The sequence below is a fragment of the Mirounga leonina genome, unplaced genomic scaffold (assembly GCF_011800145.1).
Source record: "Mirounga leonina isolate KUSES-001 unplaced genomic scaffold, KU_Mleo_1.0 Mir_268, whole genome shotgun sequence".
Taxonomy (NCBI): domain Eukaryota; kingdom Metazoa; phylum Chordata; class Mammalia; order Carnivora; family Phocidae; genus Mirounga; species Mirounga leonina.
In genome coordinates this window covers 2,183,453-2,204,154 of record NW_023270649.1, presented here as the reverse complement: position 1 = coordinate 2,204,154, position 20,702 = coordinate 2,183,453, and the positions used below count along the sequence as shown (strand labels likewise).

Genomic DNA, 20,702 nt, shown 5'->3' with positions numbered 1-20,702 from the left:
TCAGAATAGATGCAATTCAACGAGAAAAAGAGCTGGCTTATTTGCTGCATTGCTGAAAGAATAGCACGTAATGTTGATAAGTTCGTTACAAGGAATGGTGGCCATCCACTCCACACCAAGGGATCATGGAGAATACCAATTCACACTATTCGTAATGGAAATACCCTCCCAGCACCGCTAGCAGCGCAAGATTTAGACCTCAGATCTACATCACTCATTCTTTTAAACCTCAATGCTCCATTGATCCCTTTTGTATTTTTGACAAATAACAGAGATGGTGAAATATTTGCATAGGGGAAAATAAACAATCAGCCTACACCTGTAAAGAGAAAAGCATTCAGTTGCAGGAACAGAAGCAGCTGGTCAGTGCCGTTTGTCTTGAGACATATCCAATTCTTGAAGGAAGGGCACAGGGCCGAACGTGTTCAGCTTTGGGGGACGAAGGAAATGCAATTAGTTATTTTAAAATCACGCAGTACATTTTTATTAAAAATTCAACACATAAAGAGAGTATTACCACCAAGAGTAGCTCCAATCAAAGCAGTCTCACCCACTTCTGCACCCATCTGTGAGCCTGAGTCGTCCTCTCATCACCGGTAATGGCCATCCTTCATCATGTTTTGTTGCTATATTTATACTTATTTTTTATTGAGGTGTAATTAACATACAATGTTGTGTTAGCTGGTCATCGTCCATTATTAAAATAGAAGTCTCCAAGTGACAAGCAGACGGCTATCCTCCATGATTTCCCTGATACAAGGGGATATTCCATTCCCAAGGGACAATAGGAGCCTGAAGACCAACCGGTAACCTTGTACACCATTGGCGGAAATGCAAAATGGCACCATGGCTGTGTGGCTTTAACTCTACGCCATGTTGCTCTTTGCACCTGCAAAAACCATAGCTCCAGCAATTCTTTGAAAGCTTCAATGTCTTGCCAGTAGCATTAATGTATAGAACCCATGTAAAATGGGAAATGTCCATGGTATATAAAAGAGAGGATAGATCTGCAATCAACACAGGGAGAAGCAGCATTAGCGGGCCATTTGACCAATTAGATGGTCATGGAATTGCAACCTGTGGACCGTGTCCACAACTGGGATCAGAAAAAGTACAAAATCAGTAAAGATCCTGCTGGAAATGCTGGAAATGCATCATTCCAAAGTGTATAAAAGATGAGCGGTCACTATGAATTATATACGGCATATACTTAATAATGTAATGATAATAATACAATAATATATGTACACATATGCATACAAAATTTATATTAATTTTTAATTAATTGAATTATATGATTATGCATACATAATAAAACCACAAATATATTTACATAAATTATATAATTTATAGTGTATGTAATATGTAACTACATGTTTGTAGTATGAAATATTTATATTTTATACTTATAATAATATATGCACTTTATAGTAGTGTGGTTATATTTTATATAAATATACAAATAGTAAATATGTTTTATTAACACAAAGGTATACTAAAAAATAAGTGTATTCACATAATTTGTATTAATTATGTATTACATGGAATATATAATTTTATATATATGATATCTATATGTACTCTGCAATATCTGTATTTTTATATGTATAATAATATATGCACGTTATATCCATAGTTACATTATATATAAATATACAAGTAGCAAATGTTTTATCAATATAAATATATAAAAATACAAATGTTTTCATAAAATATAATATGTAATATATAACTATATATATGATATCTGTATGTAGTATGACATTTCTATATTTTATACATATAATAATATAGGTACATTATAGTAGTTTCATTATATGTAACTATACAAATAGTAAATATGTATTATTTGTACAATATATACTAAAATACAAATGTGATTTACATAAATTGTATTATTTATTATGTGCAATATATTATTTATTTTTTTGAATCAGTATTAACTTTGTCACTCTTTATAGACATTGATCCACTTCCACATGAAAAGTAGGGGGCATCTACTTCCACTTAGTATTCTAGAGAATGACGTTGTACCATAAACCATGAATAGTAACTTGCGCAGGGAGGAAAGTTGACTATAAAATAGTCAAGCCCCAAGATGTCCCCCCAAGATTGGTTTTTGGGTGTATAATTATAGGTATCTATTAACTGCACAAAGCTAGTTTCTTTTTAGATCTATGTAGTATTTTTCATATCCACCTCGGGATCTGGATCACCAAACTTTCAGAAGAGGTTAAAAAACAGCCACCCTCTGTCAATCAGATGCAGTTCTCAATCTCAGTCACTGTAGGGCTATTTGAAGTTAAATACCTTCTGTTTCAGAGATATTTACATCAAATTAGACATTTACAAATGGTTCATGGGATAGAACGGCCCAAATGTCATTTTCACCTGTCCTGTGTAAGGAAGTTAAGCACTCCTAAGTTTGTCTAATAAATTCAGTGCATTTTCCCCAACATAAAGAACACAAGTTATTCTAAGTTTTTTACATTTATTTCAGTGCACATTTCCAAATGTTAAATGGAATGAAATTATATTAAATGGTTATATCATATTTGAGCATATTATGGAATCTATAGCCCACAAATCAACTCACATCAATACTATAATTCACTCTAGAAGAACATCACAGGCACACGGAGAACAAAATTCCTTTTTTTTTCTTTTTTATAAATTTAAAGTATACCATCTACTTTTAAACTACACTAAAAGATTTAACAAAACAGCCAATTTCCAAACCCCTTTTCTAAGTTTGGCATGAGGAGAGTTCAATCCATTCAAACCTTCTGGTTTGTCATCCTATAAATAATGCTGTCATACCCAGGATCCATGTCCCAGATACTGTAAGAGGTGATAATCACGGCCAAGGCCAAGGCGATCATTATCCAAAGTACCATGTTGAAAACCACTGGATACTCAAGGTTATACTCACATGCGAGGTTATAGGGGCTTGATGGGTTCTTCACTTGTTTTGCCTCAAGAATTGTCCTTGTCTTCCTGACAAGAGAGGTGTCAAATGATCGGACGGTCGCTAACTCTACCGCTGCATTCCCGCCATAAAAGTTGTACATGTCGTCTGCGAACTTTTGCAGAGCATCAACGAGGATCTTGGAAGCATCTCTGAATTGTTGAGGATGTTTCCCATAATGTTCCCCCATTTCATCCAAACCTGCCATCTCCAGAGAATATAAATCAGAAGAATGATCCTTGGCTAGATGCTTATGTCGAGACAACAAACTTGGAATATCATGTAGCACTTGCAATTCAGAAAGAAAGAGCAGATCAACTCCATTGTTCCTACTCAGAGAACTGGGGGGAAGTGAATTGAGGACAGAGTTTTCCTGGAACAGGCGATTGTGGAGCTGCCGTAACGTTACAGAGAGATCTTCAAAAACCGAGTTCGCCTTCCCCACCATATACACTCTCTCCTCACTGGGAGCCAACTGCACAACTACAGGAGTTTCTTCAGAAAATAAGGAGTGAATGGACTTTGCAACGTTGTCAAGACTAAAAGGAACTGCATTCTCCAAAGGGTACGAAATCACCATGACGGTAGCCCGAGGACGATGGAACAGGTTACCTACCGCAAGTCCTGGCCAAGAAAGGTCTTCCTTCTTTAACAGAGAAGCCCATGGACAATGCAGCCACGTCTGGAGTTCGCTCTCCTGGTATAGACCAATTTCCATCTCGGAAAACAACAGACCCTAGTGATCTTAATATACTAAACTAGTTCCCCAAAACACCCGCCGCCAACAAGGACAGGAGCACCACGAGCGCGGCCAGGGTCCCACGGTGGCCGCAACACCAAAGGGCGGCAGGGACCAGAACGGCGGAACGCGAGCGACCACTGCAGCCGTAGGGGGTGATGTGCTACGGCTCTGTAATATATAATTATATATGTGATATCTATACGTACTATGCTGTGTCTGTATTTTTATATACAAAACATGCACATTATATTCATATGGTTATACTATATATAAAGAGCAAATGTTTTATTAATATAAGCATATAAAACTACAAATATGTTTGCATGAAGTATATTATAATATGTAATATATGGGGCGCCTGGGTGGCTCAGCCGGTTAAGGGTCTGCCTTCGGTTCAGGTCATGATCCCGGGGTCTTGGGATCGAGTCCCGCGTCGGGCTCCCTGCTCAGCAGGGATCCTGCTTCTCGCTCTCCCTGTCTGCCTGCAGCTCCCCCTGCTTGTTCTCTCTCTCTGGCTCTCTCAAATAAATAAATAAAATCTTTAAAAAATAATAATAATATGTAGTATATAATTATATATGATACCTATATGTATGATGTAATATCTCTATTTTTACCCATATGATAATATATGTGCATTAGAATAGTATGGTTATATTTCCAGTGATGTGGATGGAACTAGAGGGTATTATGCTGAGTGAAATAAGTCAATCGGAGAAAGACAAGTATCATATGATCTCGCTGGTAGGAGGAATTTGAGAAACAAGGCAGAGGATCATAGGGGAAGGGAGGGAAAAATGAAACAAGATGAAACCAGAGAGGGAGACAAAACATAAGAGACTCTTAATCTCAGGAAACAAACTGAGGGTTGCTGGAGTGGTGGGGGTTGGGAGGGATGGGGCGGCTGGGTGATAGACATTGGGGAGGGTATGAGCTATGGTGAGCGCTGTGAATTGTGTAAGACTGATGAATCACAGACCTGTACCCCTGAAGCAAATAATACACGCTAACTGAATTTAAATTAAAAATAAAAAAACTAGTAATAGTAAAAAGGAAAAAAATAAAATAAGGAAATCCTAATTCCATGAATATAGTAACTAATGGTTGGCAGCACTGCAAGGAGATTAACAGAATAACCAGTTTGTAGAAAAATATAAAAAGGCCATGCAAAGTGATTCCAAATATCCTTAACATTTAATTATCACAGATCGAAATAACTTTTGGGCTCACAAAGCTTCCCACAGAGCTGTGGTCCAGCCCACCAGTAATGATGCAGCTGGACATCACCCCACGTAAGGTGATGAAAATTTTCAAAACGCTCTATCAGACCCTTCAGTTCAATTTTAAGTGCCCCCACTCATAATTCTTCCACATAAGAAGGGAGAATGGGGTACAAGTTACCAGTTACCCATGCACACGTTATCAGGTATCATGCACAAGCTTCTCAGACATACGGTGTCAGAAAGGAGAACACCGGGGGAGAGTCTTCTTATGCAAATTTCCTTCCACCTGGCCTTGCTTTGATTCCTCTGTCCTAGAGGAACATAGTTTTGTCCCGTATGAGTCTACATAACACCGCACAACTACCCATTAAAGACATGGGTCCCATCTGCATGTTTGCCTGGAGCACCTCAAATCCTCATTTCCCCCCATGATTATGCTTTTGCTCTAAGTTCCTGGCTCTCCAAAGTAGACCAACGGGACACATCATCGCACCTGGAACGTCTTGTCCTATTTCTTTCATGCCACACGACACAATTTTACACCACCCAGGCCTCCGGCTCTCCACCAAAGTGAATGTGATTTTGTTTGAAATGACAGGATCCTATCAATGCACCCAGTGGCTCTCTCCACCTCTGAGGTCAGGAAGTGGTCCCAAAGAAGCTGAATGCCTCATACGAAGACAAAGGAAAAGTTTTGAGTTTCAAACCTACCCGGGTAGAATATCAAAGACAGACACAAAGGAGGGGAGAAAAAAAGAAAAAAAAGAAATGTCCTAGCTCCTGTATACCACATGAGAAAAATCAGGGGGATTCTGCATTTCCAGCTACCGAGGGACAGAAGTACAGTGGAAGTAGAGTGAAATGTGCTCCTTTTCCTTCAAAAGAAATAAAACCATTATCATAAAAGGTGAAGGCTTCATACACCTGCCCTGTTAATGTTCAAAGCATCTGCATGGCATCTTGAGTCGCTGGAGAGCTTGCCGAGGGATTTTTGCTTCCCTCTGCTACAATCACTTGCTGGGTCAAAAGCAAGAATCAGACGCTTATTAAGAGTTGCTCAAAAGTGCACAAAATCACATTGCTAACTCCGGGCATGATGCTGTACTGCAGATCTCTAGAACTTACTCATCTTTTACGACTGAAACTCTACACCCACTGATCATCAGCTCCCCACTTCCTGGCAACTGCCATTCTGGGGTTGTTTTTTTGTGGGTTTTATTGTTGTCGTTGTTGTTGTTATTTTGCTTCTATAAATTTGGCCATTTTAGCTACCTCCTGTACGTGGAATCGGGCGGCATTTTGTGCACTTAAAAACTGTGTCATGTTGGTGCATCTCCCATTAACTGACCTCACCACCAAAAAAGGGGGATCCAAGCAAAACACAAATAAAAAATAAAAAATCTTGATAGTGGTAATGGTGTTACGGCTGTAGACATCTGTCTGAACTCATTAAATTTCGTGTATCAGGGCGCCTGGGTGGCTCAGTTGGTTAAGCGACTGCCTTCGGCTCAGGTCGTGATCCTGGAGTCCCAGGATCGAGTCCCGCATCGGGCTCCCTGCTCGGCGGGGAGTATGCTTCTCCCTCTCACCCTCCTCCTCCCTCTCATGCTTTCTGTCTCTCATTCTCTCTGTCTCAAATAAATAAATCAAATCTTAAAAAAATAATAAAAAAAAATTTCGTGTATCACACACTTGCAAGCTTTTGTGGTGTATCGATTATACCTCAATAAAACTGTGGGGAGGGGGGAAAGAGAATACTCAAACACCAACAGAATGTCTCATCAAATGGAAGGATGAAAATCATCAATGAAAACACAAGCTGAGAAAAAAAACCCAAAACCAAAGCCAAAAAGTGTATGCGCACATCCACCCGCTTGCCTGAGACCACATAGCTGGCCATGGAGTTTTGAGCACTTGGCAAGAAGAATTATCTCCTATCCAGGGGCTGATGCCAAGCACGCGGCTTTCCCCATAGAGTGGGGGATAGGACGGCTTGATTCTGACGCACAGCTGCACACATTCTAGACTCTGATCTGCAAACACGAGGTGCACAGCATGCAGAAGATTTAAATCAAACAAAACACGAATAGGAAGATGGCAAATGGGTTTGCCAGGTGACCCTGATTTGCCTTTGCCGATGGGACCACCATGCACTTTTGTTCTTCACAGCTCCTTCTGGAAGGTGGACCCACCTACACTTTCCTCCTCTCCTGTCTGTGCTCTTTGTGTCCCCTAAGAGCACATGTCTGGCTTTACCCTTGCAGCTAATGAATGAACCCAGAGGTGCCCGTATAGCCCCCAGGGGAGATTAATCAGGTTGCTGACTTGAACTTCTCGCATCTTTAAGATTTATACCCAAGGTCTGCCTTCCGCTGAGCAGACCCACCGCGCCATCCCCACGTCCAGCATCCCAGAAGGCGCTCATCAAGTCACCGAGAATAACCGTCTCCCTCCTTTGCTCACTGTCCTGCTTTGCTTTTTCCCTTTTTGTGTGTTCGTTGCAACAGGAAGGCAGACCTGCCGAGCTCCAAGGGCATTCATCTTCCATGGGGCAACAGCCCCCTCTACCGCCCCCAAGGCTTTTCCACTTACCGAAAGCAGAAGAACAGTAACCAGCCTTGTGACAGGCTGGGCTTCTTCTTTGTGGGTGGAGAACAGACACAGATCACACCAGTCCCGAGTCTGGATGAGCTTCAGGGCAGTGTGGGGCGCGTCTCTGAATTCAAGCCGCTTGCAGACTTTCCCGATATCAAAGATTTTGCTGTTTCCAGTCCAGGAGATTTTAATCATGCATTTCCTTATCAGATTATCTCAGTTATGAAGTGCCTGACGTTCTAAAGAACATCCTTCCACAAATCACAACTTTTCCTCTCCGTGATATGCTTAAAATATTATAATTTTATTAGAATTTGTTAGAATCCTGTAATATTCTAAGACTGTAGCATTTACTCTTTTTTGAAGTATTTGAGAACTTGGTTTGGATGGGTCTTCTTCCCGGTTCTGGTGTTTATTCGACCTCCAGGGAGGATTATTACTTTTACGTGCCCTTAATTTTTGCAAACTTGCCGTGTAAAAGATTTCGGTTCGTCCAAGAGTATCTGTGCATCCCAGACAATGTCATGAAGCCACGTTTTAGTTTCCATCCACCATCATACAAGGAATAGCTGAAGAGAAAAACAACATGCCATTGATGGTGAAAATGACATCTTAAAAGAATTTGGAGATCAATCTTGGGGGGATATCACAAATACAACTTCCGGAGAGAGGGGCATCCTTCTAAGACACACCTGGGAACCTTGAGAAGAAATGAATATATTTTTCATTTGGTAGGGATGTGAACTTCTGGTATTTATTTAAGGAATCTCTACATCCAACGTGGGGCTTGAACTCGTGACCCCTGAGATCAAGAGTTGCATGCTTGGTAGGCAGAGTTTTCAAGATAATCTCTATGATTCTTGCCAGTTGGTATGGACGTCCTGTGAATATAACGGGCTGCTTGATCTCTTCATTATGTGATGTTAAGTGCCAAAGGCCAGAGGGATTTTGGAAATGTCGTTAAGATCCCTAATGTGCTCAGGGCAAGTTAATACAGGGGAGATGTTCCTGGGCGGGCCTGACCTAATCAGGTGAGGGCTCATTAAATGGGATCCAGACCTTCACTGAGGGAGAGATTCGGAGTAACAGAGATTCTCCTGCTGGCCTTGACAAAACAAACAGCACTCATGCTGTGGGCTGCCTATGGAAGGGGCCATGTGGCAAGAACCTGAGGACAGCCTCTGGAAACCTCGTGACCCCCCAGCCAACACCTAACAAGGAAACAGACCCCAGTCTTCCAGCTCCAAGAAATGGATTTGGCCAACAATCTAAAGGAGCTTCAGAGCAATACTTTACCGGTTGAGCCCCCAGGGAGAACACAGCCAGCCAACATCTTGACTTCAGTGTTGTGACACCCTAACCAGAGGACCCATTAAAACATCCCAGACCGGGTGCCTGGGTGGCTCAGATGGTTAAGCATCTGCCTTCGGCTCAGGTCATGATCCCAGGGTCCTGGGATCGAGTCCCGCATCGGGCTCTCTGCTCCTTGGGAGCCTGCTTCTCTCTCTGCCTCTCTCTCTCTGTCTCTCATGAATAAATAAATAAAATCTTTAAAAAAAAAAAAAATCCCAGACCCTTGACCCACCCAGGGAAACAGTGAGATCAAAAATGTGCGTGATTTTAAGCTTCTGAATTTGCCATAATTTGCTACGAGGTGATAGAAAACAAATACAAGGGGTTAATATCTAAAATATATAAAGAACTCCTACAACTCAATAGAGAAAACAAACAGTACAATTAAAAAATGGGCAGATGACTGGAATAGACGTTTTCCCAAAGAAGACATCCAGATGGCCAACAGGCATATGAAAAGATGCTCAACATCACTCATCATGAGGGAAATGCAAATCAAAACTATAATGAGATACCACCTCACACCAGTCAGAATGGCTAAAATAAAAAAAGACAAGAAATATCAAGTGTCGGGGAGAGTGTGGAGAGAGGGGAACCCCCTTACAATGTTGGTGGGAATGCAAACTGGTGCAGCCACTCTGGAAAACAATATGGAGGGTCCTCAAAAAACTAAACATACAAATACTGTACGATCCAATAATTCTACCACTGGGTATGCATCCACAGGATACAAGGATAGACAATAAGAAGATAGGAATGACCAAGAAGGGGCCCCATATACAGAAGGTCTTGAAAACCCAGAACAGGACTTTCTTTGTGTATTCTGTCTTTTCTAACCATCTAAAACACCCCGTGGCAAGAGCAGAATTTGGTGTGTTCATTTTCATGAGAGCAACGACTGGTTCAAATTGAAATCCCCACCCCATCTGTTCTGAGCAATACAACATACCCCAGTGGTGGTGGAGACACCTAATCTTGGGTGGACAGTCACTGTCCAGGAGTGCAGAAAGTAGCCGGCCAGCCGATTTGGGGTTGGCTTCCATGACACACAGACTGCTTCTCATAAATGCCTCTCACTCAGCCATAGGCATCCCCTTTCCGAAACATTGCATTCCCTATTTTGCGTTTTGGTCAATGTCAAGACCTGCTAGCTCTGTGTTGGCACCGTGATTGCATTTGGATTGGAAAACCCTTCACGGTGTTTTGTTTCTATTTAGCTACCTTTGGTCTGACTTAGAAAATGAAACCATATTCTCCGCATGTCACTAATATTCCCTCATGCTGGGTTATTCTATTTACTCCCCACCCCCCAAACTCCAAAAATCATTCCAGGTGCTCTACACACGGCATGCATTTTTTTCCACACCAACAAGCAATCCCGCGGTTCTCAGCAGACACTGCCCAGGTGCCCTACCGCCGAACTCATCCTGACACTGTCTACCTGGAGATTGCGTCCTATCCCGCAGGGTAGGGACTCAGTCCTTCACCACGGTCTCCACTTCAGACGCCAGCCCCAGTAGGTGGTCACCTACTCCGGATCGACCACTATAAATCAGAGGTGCCCGCGACCCCCTTCGTAGCTCTCCCCAGTTTGCTAGAGTGGCTCACACAACTCAAGAAACCAGTTTACCTACTAGAATATCAGCTTATTAAGGAATATAAAAAGATACCAATGAACAGCCAGCAGAAAAGGTACCTGTGACGTGGCCCGGAAGGGTCCCAAACACGGGAGCTTCTGTCCCAGTGGAGCTGCTCGGGGGCACCACCTCTGGGCACCTGGATGTGTTCTGGGTCAACCAACCTGGATGTTCTCCAGACCCCATCTTGTCTTGAATTTTTATGGAGGCTTCATCATATAGCACGATTGATTAAATCATTGGCCACTGGGGGATTAACGCAATCTCCAGACCCTCTCCCCTTCCCAGAAAATTCCAACCCCCCAATCACAACCTGGTTGGTTCCTTTGGCAACTAGCCCCCATCCTTTGATGACCTAGGGGCATCCAAAGGTCGTCTCATTAACATAACAAAAGACACCTTTATGACTGTCTCCTTTAGGAAATTCCAAGGGTCTTAGCTCTGGGGCAGGACCAGGATGAGAAATAAATATACCTTTTTTATTTTAAGTCACAATATCACGCTCCCTAACTTTCGGGATTTGAAAATATTGATTTGAGGGGTGTCATTTTTAAAACCAGTGGATCCATGCCATATTTATCAGACTCTAGCATGTCGATTTTTCAAGGGATTTCACTGGATCTCAGATAATATCACTACTGAGGTAGGTCACTTATTGTGTGGGTAATAGCACATGTCAAAGAAGTATTCCTATATCCAGCGTGTTTAATCTGAGGATGTGCCCATTACATTGACCCTCCCATCAGCGCTAGTAGATCATGTCTTCGGTACATAACACCTGCTCTTCACCGTTGCTTCGAGTCACCATTTCATTGGTTCCCTACCAGGACAATGTCTATTAATAATCCAGCTGTCCGATATGCTCATAGCTCTAGAATGAATGTTTCTGTCCCCCTTAAAATCCATATGTTGAAAACCTAATCCCCACATCGATGGTGTTAGGAGGTGGGGAGTTTGGGAGGTGATCGGGTCATAGGCTGGAACCCCCATCAGTGGGATTGTGCTCCTATATGCAAGAGGCCCCATATGCTCCTTTGTGTCTTCCATCCTGTAAGGACGTGGTGAGAAGACATCAGTCTGTGAACCCCAAAGAGGGCTCTTCAGACCCCAAATCTGCCAGCACCTCGATCTAGGACTTCCAGCCTCCCAAACTGGGAGACATCAACGTCTGCTATTTATAAGCCACTCAACCTGTTGTATTTTTGTTATAACAGCAAAATGAAACCAAGAGACAGTGCTTCACCCTCATTTATGCTAAGTGTCTTCATTTGTAAAAAATATATATATATATAATTTTTTATAATTATTTTATTATTTTTATTTTAGAATTATAATACTGATATGATGACCAAAAAAATCGAAGGTGCTTATTTGGACAGATTGCACATCAGCAAATACATATAATAGGTGAACACACTTTATAGCACGTTAAGGAATATAAAAACGCAAGATGGGGGTGCCTGAGTGGCTCAGTCGTTAAGCGTCTGCCTTTGGCTCAGGTCATTGATCCCAGGGTCCTGGGATCGAGCCCCGCATCGGGCTCCCTGCTCAGTGGGAAGCCTGCTTCTCCCTCTCCCACTCCCCCTGCTTGTGTTCCCTCTCTCGCTGTGTCTCTCTGTCAAATGAATAAATAAAATATTTAAAAAAAAAAATACAAGATGGTACCATCTTTGTCAAATTAGGGCATCCTATTATCCATACTAAGAGCCCACATAATGTTGCCAGGCCACGGGGGGAAAAGGCAAACAAGGACCCGCCTTGCCCGTTAAAAGTTTCAGAGAGTAAACAAAGGGATATCTCAAGCGTTCTCCAAATAGAGTTTGGCCTTGTTATCTTTGCAAAGTAAAACTTCATTCTTTGATCTGCCCAAGGGCCCTCAGGGTACTATTCTACAACCTACCCTGAAAAACAAAATACCCCATCAAGGTATTACCCCAATCTCTTTTGAGTCATTTATCATGCTTCTAACTAGAAAGTATGTGTAGGTTGGTAATTCAAGTATCTGGCAGGATGCTCACTAATTAAGATGCTTAAGACAGTATTTGGGTTTTGGGGGGGTGGTTTGTTTTTTTGTTTTACCTTTTGTAATGAAATATATCCATTGCACAGGGTTGAAGCTACATAATAAGAATTTCAATTCGGGCGCCTGGGTGGCTCAGATGGTTGGGCGTCTGCCTTCGGCTCAGGTCATGATCTCAGGGTCCTGGGATCGAGTCCCGCATTGGGCTCCCTGCTCAGTGGGAAGCCTGCTTCTCCTTCTCCCTCTGCCCCTCCCCTACTTGTGCTCTCTCTCTCCCGAGCTCTCAAATAAGTAAAATCTTAAAAAAGAAAGAGTGTCTAAAAGTTAAAAAAAAAAAAATAAATAAAAATATCTTCAGTTGAATATTGAGTGCAAGAACTTTGCACATTTTATTTTCTAGAATACGCATTTCAGGTCATATATTCCCCCCCAATATCACAATACCTGTTTGGGTACATGGGTGGGTTGTGACACTAAATATTTTGTGATCTATGTTGTAGTGTTACATCTCTGACTAATGAGTTATGGGGAATTCTGTTTTCGCTTTCCAAAGATACAGGTGGGGGATGACGATCTTCTTATAAATTATTTCACTGTTTCATTTCAATTAGAAAATATGATTTCAGTTACAACACTTATCATTTGTAAAAAAAAAAATCCTTTATGATCTAGTATGTGCTCATTTAATAGAAATGTGCCAAAATGACTGGGAAAATGTGTATCCTCTCTGTGTTGGAATAGAAGTTTGATCAGTTGGCTCATTTTAATTGTTCAGACCTCATACCACCCACCTCTACATTTGAAATGAGCCTGAATTTTCTATGTGTTGGACTCAGTGTTGTCCACAGTCTCCTTTTCTAGTTTTCAATCTGTTTGATGCATTTCAAGAGAAAGTATTAAATTATCTCTTTGTCCTTGTGATGTTTCTGGTTTCTCCATGTAATTGTGACAATGCTTGAATTGTGTATTTATGGCTATGTTGTTAGATTCTGATCCCTTAAAGATTGTTGCATTTTCCTGATACACGGTTCCCATTTTTCTTTAAGTAACAAATCTCAGGACCCACCATAGTCATTTCTGCCTGAACATCTTTTTTTCCCTAATACACTGCTATATGTCGGCTTTACTTTGACTCCTTTTTTTTTTTCCGCTAATATTTACTTTCAAACTCTTGTGTTTTTATGCTTGAATGGAGTCTCTTTGGATTTTTGTTTTATTTTTTGTTCACTTTTAGAAAAACCTGTCTCTTCAGAGGCAAGTTGAACTGTTTACATTTATTATTATGTCTGATATATTTGGGCTGATTTTCTCTGACTTATTTTATATATTCCGCTTAACATTCATTTTCTCCTCTTTTTTCCTTTTATTTTTTGCCTTTTCTTGGATTAAGTTAAATCTATTCTTATATTCCCCCTCTCCTGACATGAACATTACACATTCTCTTTCCTTCTTTTTTTTTTTTTTTTTGCATTCTCTTTCATTTTACTCTTTTCCCTTGAACATGTGAGACTGGAAAGTGATATAACATTGTGTATCAACTATACTCAATTAAAAAAACCAAACATGAGAATGCATTGTTACAGAGCCAAAGTCAAATACTCTTTCAGTGACAAACCTATATAACCTTGAATTGAATTTCCCCCATCTGACAATACCTACCACCTCTTCCTGGATTTAAATATTTTTTGTAACACATCCTTGGGAAGCTCCGTGAAAAATTCTGTGCCGTTTATGTTTGTTGGTTTGCAAGCTGATTCGATACATGTGTCCTTTTGTGCCGAAACATGATACCATTGAAGATATCCCAATCGCAGTAGCACATGTTCCTAAGTGGGGTTTGTTGCAAACGGACCACCGGCCGTGCCCTGCCCTGTCCAAGGCCTTTGCGGTGGGACTCAGACCCTCCCCCATTGACAGGTAGAGCCCCTTTGTGCAAGCCTTGAATCCGAGCTGGCATTCCACACCATGAGGTCGTCCGTGCAACACCAGAAGAACCACCACCCAAAACCAGCCTCTGTTGCAAAACCAGGACTCATGAGCTGCAAAATAGTTGTTGGTTTGAGGGCGCCTGGTTGGTTAACCCTCTGCCTTCAGCTCAGTTCATGATCCCAGGGTCCTAGGATCGAGTCCCGTATCGAGCTCCCTGCTCAGGGGTGAGTCTGCTTCTCCCCCTCCCCCTCCCCCTGCTTGGGTTGTCTCTCTCTCTCTCTCTCTCTCTCTCTCTCAAATAAATAAATAGCTGTTAGTTTTAGTCATTGGCGTCAGGGGTATATATGTGTCGAGAAACACATAACTGATTTCATGTTGCCGCATATTTCTGGACTCAAATTTACCAAGGAACATTTAATGCTAATTCAACGTCCGCACATTTTATTTATTTGCTTCTGTTCCTTCTATTTTGTGCTGGAGAGCAGAACTCATTTCTGTGGGTCGGGGGGGAGGAACCGGCTCATTCACAGAACTTTATTTTTCTTTGCTGGGTAGGTTTTATCAGCATTATAAAACCACAGTGACTGAGAAAATAAAGACCATAAAGCATCGCTGTTATCAACAGCCCTCCAAATCAATGTCCACTTGGCCATCTCAAGGGTTTGTGTGGGTTTGGAAGGGAAATATAGACGTGATCTTAACAAAACTGAAACAATCCTTCCTGATAACTTGTGGCTTCTGGAGATGTCCAGAGTATCAGCTTTCCTAAAAACACATACATCTATAAAATGAACTAAAACAGGGCAAACTTAAATCCATGGTTACACAGTGTGTGACTTCCAATCTTCCCGTTTAAAGGTATTTTGAATGTGGAGTACTTAACAAAAACTTAATACCTCACACTACTTAATCATAGTAAATGCCTAATTACTTAATAAAGTAATTAATAGCTAATAAAATACTTAGAAGAGTGGGAATATTTATTAATTTCAATTCTTTACTTTTGCCAAAGAGTGCCAGGACTAACAACAATTTGGGATTGCAATAGAATTTATTACACTATCTTCTGAGTAAAATTTAGATCCCCATCATAAACTAGGTTAGATCAAGTCTTTCAATGTACTGATGGTGGGTTCAGAACAAAATAATTTAACATACAAAGCCTGGGGTCTATCTTAGTAACAGCAGTGTTAGAATATATTTGCCAATACCTATTGTTTTCATTCATGAAGCATTTCTGTGGGGTAAGCAGCAGCTAATGCTTGAACCCCAAACTCTCAAGTCAGGAAAGATGTCTACATCTGCCTACCTAGGACCCAAGTCACTGCTGATGGTCACCTATTGGAACCATCAAACAAGCAACAGCAGATACAAAAGCCAGCAGAGAAGGAAGTCTGAGCTAACCCCATCCCCCGAACCCATTCATCAAAGAAAAGTGCTTGTGGCTCAGCTCTGTTGCCCAAATCCACACAAAGAAAGATACGTAATGATCAGTTGGTGCCTTGGAGAAGGCTACCCGTCTCCCCAGAGTCAACGCATGGCAAAACCATTCACGTTGAGTTCTTTCCTCCCATTTTCCAGGACGCCATGTCTAGACCCTTGAGTAGATTATGGAAGCAGCGGGATATTTGGGGAGTCTAAGCTCCGGAGAGATGAAATGACCTTCACAGGTTGATAGTCAGAGATTCTGATTCAGTAGGTGAGGGGCAAGACTGAGGAATTTGCATTCCTATTGGGAAATAGAAATAGGGGGCCATTCTCTGAGCATCTCTGCTCCAACATGCACCACAACATGGGAACCCCAAGGATCCTGCCCTCGTAGTTCCTGAAACTGTGGTTAATGGATTTCAAACTCAGATGCCTGAGTAAAGGACAAAAGTTCTAAAACAATGAAGGCCCTGGTAGAAAATGCTCCCCTCCCATCTCCAGCGAGGCCAACATCTGACATGAAGGCATCTTTGGAAGAAAAATTCACAGACCTAACACTTCATCCAGCATCGGAAACTGGTTCATCCAAAGGAGCTAAGGCAAACTTTGCTCTTCAGACGCAGGCGGTTCTTGACTTAGGATGGTTCCACTTAGATTTTTTTGATTTTATGGTCGTGTGAAAGCAATCAGCCTGCATTAGAAACCATCCTGGGAATTTTTAATTTGGATCTTCTCCCAAGCTAGTGACATGTGGGACTATCCTGTCTCAAGGAAGATCAGAAAAGTGAATCCTAGTGCTCCGAATGATGCATGATGATCAAATCATTACGGTGAGTGTGGCCACTAGATGTCAGAGAATGTGAAAGACACCCCCCAAGTGATACACCAAGAGTTTCATGAAAGGAGGGGCTTCTCACCAACGTGGAGTTTTTTCCTAACTTTGCATTGATTTCAAATGTTCAGAAATGCATTCTCCAAACATAGTGTATATTCAGTGTCTCCATAACCACCCCTGATTTTGTGCTCCTGTTGACGAGATTGGCTTAGGCAAAATGTGCCTTTTGCATCACCAACGTTGACACCTTTCAAGAGCCTGATGAAGTGCGTTACCTACGCCACCTCCCCATTTCGAGTCGGAACTTAAGCCCGGGAGGGTTGGGTCTCATTTAAATTCATGAATTCAGCCTCCTGAGACGTGGTCGTGCCTCAGCTCTTTCCCACCACCGTTTGGGCACACGATTCCAGCAGCTACGTGCAACCACCAAACCTCGCATCTCCTCCTTCCACGAGGGTGCCCTCTGTCTGCTCGTGAGGCTTCTGAAGCACCGTCCTTTGGACTCTTTCTGTACATGCATTTATCATTGACATCATGACATTCTCATTTCAGGAAAAGAAAGTGTCTCCATTTTTTTTTCTCTCTCTCTCACATTGATGGATAGTTTCTCAAGTGGAAAATTTTAAGAACCAGGAAAAGAAGCCCGCGGCTATTGTCTTTCCATGAAACCTTCTGTGTTGATGGATGTTATTGCGAAGTCAGCAATCAGGGGACCGGGGCTTACTGCAACCACCAGGCGTAAGGTCATCCATCATTTAGAATCAATCCTATCTTTCTACCCTCTTCTGTGTTTAGAACCTCAGGGGAAGGAGATCTGCTTTGTTGGGAGAACGACAAAAACCCTCTGCATTCTGCTCAGAAACGGGAGACGTGCTTTGTGAACTTTTGGGGGCACGGCCGTTTCCCTCCCTCATAAAGAAGGGGGACAAAATGAACTCTGGAAAAGGTGTAAGGGTTTTTATGGCTCTCTTCACGATTTTCACCAGACAACCAACTTTAAATTCCATGGAAGATGACTCATAGCATTGAAATTTCTCCCTTAAGTAATAAATCGTTCCTCAGAGACTCTCGAGATTTCAAAATGCCTTCTCCCTCTCTCTTCTCGAGATTTCAAAATGATGGTCTTTGCCTTCATCTTATGCCACAGATAGACCTGCAGTGAATAAATAAATTTGCTCCTCCAAGTCAATAGTTGGAAAGAGTCTCATTATTGCCATATAATGATCCATGCCTGGGAAAAATATGCAGAAGAACTGTAACAATCCAAAGACGATGCAATGGTCAATTTTCTGACGTCAGGTCCTGCGATGAGGGGAAACAGATTTTTAAAACAAAGAAGGACCCCTCACGAAGGACAGGCTGGATCTAGTTTCTACACAGTAAGCGTTTTTTTTCTTTTCTTTTTTTAATGGTGAATGTAGTGGAATTGTGACAAGTCATCGTCAAAGAAGTAAGACCATGAGGAAATATATATATAGATATATAAATATATATATATTTATATATAAATACAATTTATATATAGATATATATATCTATAATTTATAATATATATATTATATATATAATATATATAATTATAATTTATATATCTATATATAAATTGTATTTATATATAAATTATATATATCTATATATATAAATATATATCTATATATAAATATAGATATATAAATTATATATAGATAGATAGATAAATATATATATATCACTCATTTATATGTAACTCATTTATATATAACTTCATCTTTAAAATGAATTTGCAAATCCCCTCCCAAAATCTCCTTTTCTTGGGACCCGAGTGTTTTGCAATGAATTAAAAATAAAACCGAGTCTTTCAGCTTAGGAATTTCTAGGAAGCCAGGAAAGATTATATCACCTAGCTTAGACCTAATCGCAACATATTTGTGCAAGACGAAGAAGAAAAACGCACACACAGAAATCATTTATCCAGGATAACCCAAGTAAATACTTTTGGGTAATGAACACAGAGAGGGGCACGAATGTTTCCTGCATCCCCAAAGCCAAAATCCAGATAAATTTTGTTTAAAGGACCTCTGGTTCTCCAGCATAGTTCTTTTGAAAGATGGAGTGAAGAGAGCATGGTGAAGTCTGCATTTTCCATCTCTAAGGACAGAAATGCCTGTCGTTTCAACGTCCACGTTGAGACCCGCGTGTTGGGCGCAGAGGTCGGTGGGGATGATGAGTTTTGCGGAGTGCCCGGCTTGACATGCAAGTGGTCAGTGTTGCACGATCCAGAATACACTTGTGTCTCGTTTCAATCTGCTGATGCCTACACGGCAAGCATGTGGAGGCCTCCAAAATCCTTGGAGCTAATCACACGCTCAGAGGTGCTGCTCTTGATATGCATGCTTGGAACTTACCTCCTTCCAGAAACATCTTCAGAGCCCAGAGCGCAATCTTTCATGTCCGCCCTGAGTTCACTTTCCTACGTGACCCTCCGTGTGTTTCATGCCTTATTAACAACATTCCCCACAGAGATAAATCTCCATCCTTTCCAAAAACGATTTCATTTTGGGGGGCGGTATTTCAGGTTGTTTTTCAACAAAGTTTACAACGCCCTGAGGAGAATCAAAAATAATTTTCCACACTACATTTGTTAAGCAATGGTATTATGGACCAGAAAGAAGAAGACAGTAGGTACTGGCGTTGCCCTTTTATACCTCAAATCTCGTTCTCCGTAGTAACGAAAGTTCCTATAGAGCATTTTCAGGTTTTATCGGCGGACGGAAGACACCGTCTCAGGACGGCGATGGAAAGTGTCAGGGAAACAAATTATATTTGTGCTGGGTTGATCAAGCCTTTGAGAAAACACTTAACCAGTTCACCCGGTTTCCAAGTGGATTTGGGATGGTGTCAGGGAAGCCCACTGCTTTTGAAAAATGTTGAGTTGTCCCAAGGTCCCAACAAACAACAGCTGTCTTACAAAGCTAACGGCAGAGGAGGGAGGTTTGGGGGAAGTTGTTGACGGACTGTTGCTGGTATCAAGTCGGCCAAGCAGGAACAGGAGTTTCCCCCAAAAATGGACAGGTTCCTAATGGCTGGAATTCTTGGCTGCTGCCGCTGGGTGGTGGCCATCATCACAATCCCAAAAACCAGAACAACACACACTTAGTGCAAGACTCAATATATGAACGGACATTGGGCAGAGCATCCTTAAGAACAGAACTCTGGCCCATGACCCATCCAGGGGACCAGCCCTCATCTATGGGGACCAGCCGGCAGAGCCAGCCTGCTGTCTCCACATCAGACGAGCAGGAAGCCAGATGTCCGTCCCCAAGACAATCCGAGAAGCTAAGCAATCCCATCTGGAACAACAGACCCCAAATGGCCAGGACTTGATCAGGAACTGATGGCTTCCCTACGTGTTGGCCCCACTTCCTATATAGGACCAACCAGAGAAACCAGATATGGTCCCTTAACCAATCCCATGGGATGCCCTACTTGTCGTGAGCCACCTGCATCTTCCCCTCACCCACAGCCTCTGCTCAGGGCACCCCTGACACCTTCCCTTTTCCCACCACAAACCCATCCCATGCCCCCACCAGCCTACAGTGTCCACCAGACACCGGTGTCGGTGACTGACTTGGTGACGGTGCCCGACTCCCCTGCCACACCAGCCTCTGAAGAAACCGGCGGTGCTTGCTCTCACGTAGGCGGGCTTTCTTTATTTCCACACGTACAATGGCCCATTGTCCTAAATGGAAGCCCTACAACTTACCGACCATGTGGGAGAAAACGCACCAGGGGATCTTGTGGAATTTGGGACAGACACAAACGTCCCAGAACACCAAAATCATGAACCACACTAGAAAAAAAATGGACAAATTGGACCTTATTGGAATCAAAATACTTCTATTCTGGGGATGACACCACAAAGCAATTGGAATCATAAGCCACACCCTGGAGAAAATAGGACATAAAATATTTATATTCATATATGTATTGTCT

At 41.9% G+C, this 20,702-nt stretch overlaps 1 pseudogene; it reads right to left on the bottom strand.

The window, feature by feature from the left end:
* Positions 1–2,768: 2,768 nt before the first annotated feature.
* On the bottom strand, positions 2,769–7,723 carry LOC118026642 (annotated as a pseudogene).
* Positions 7,724–20,702: the final 12,979 nt, after the last annotated feature.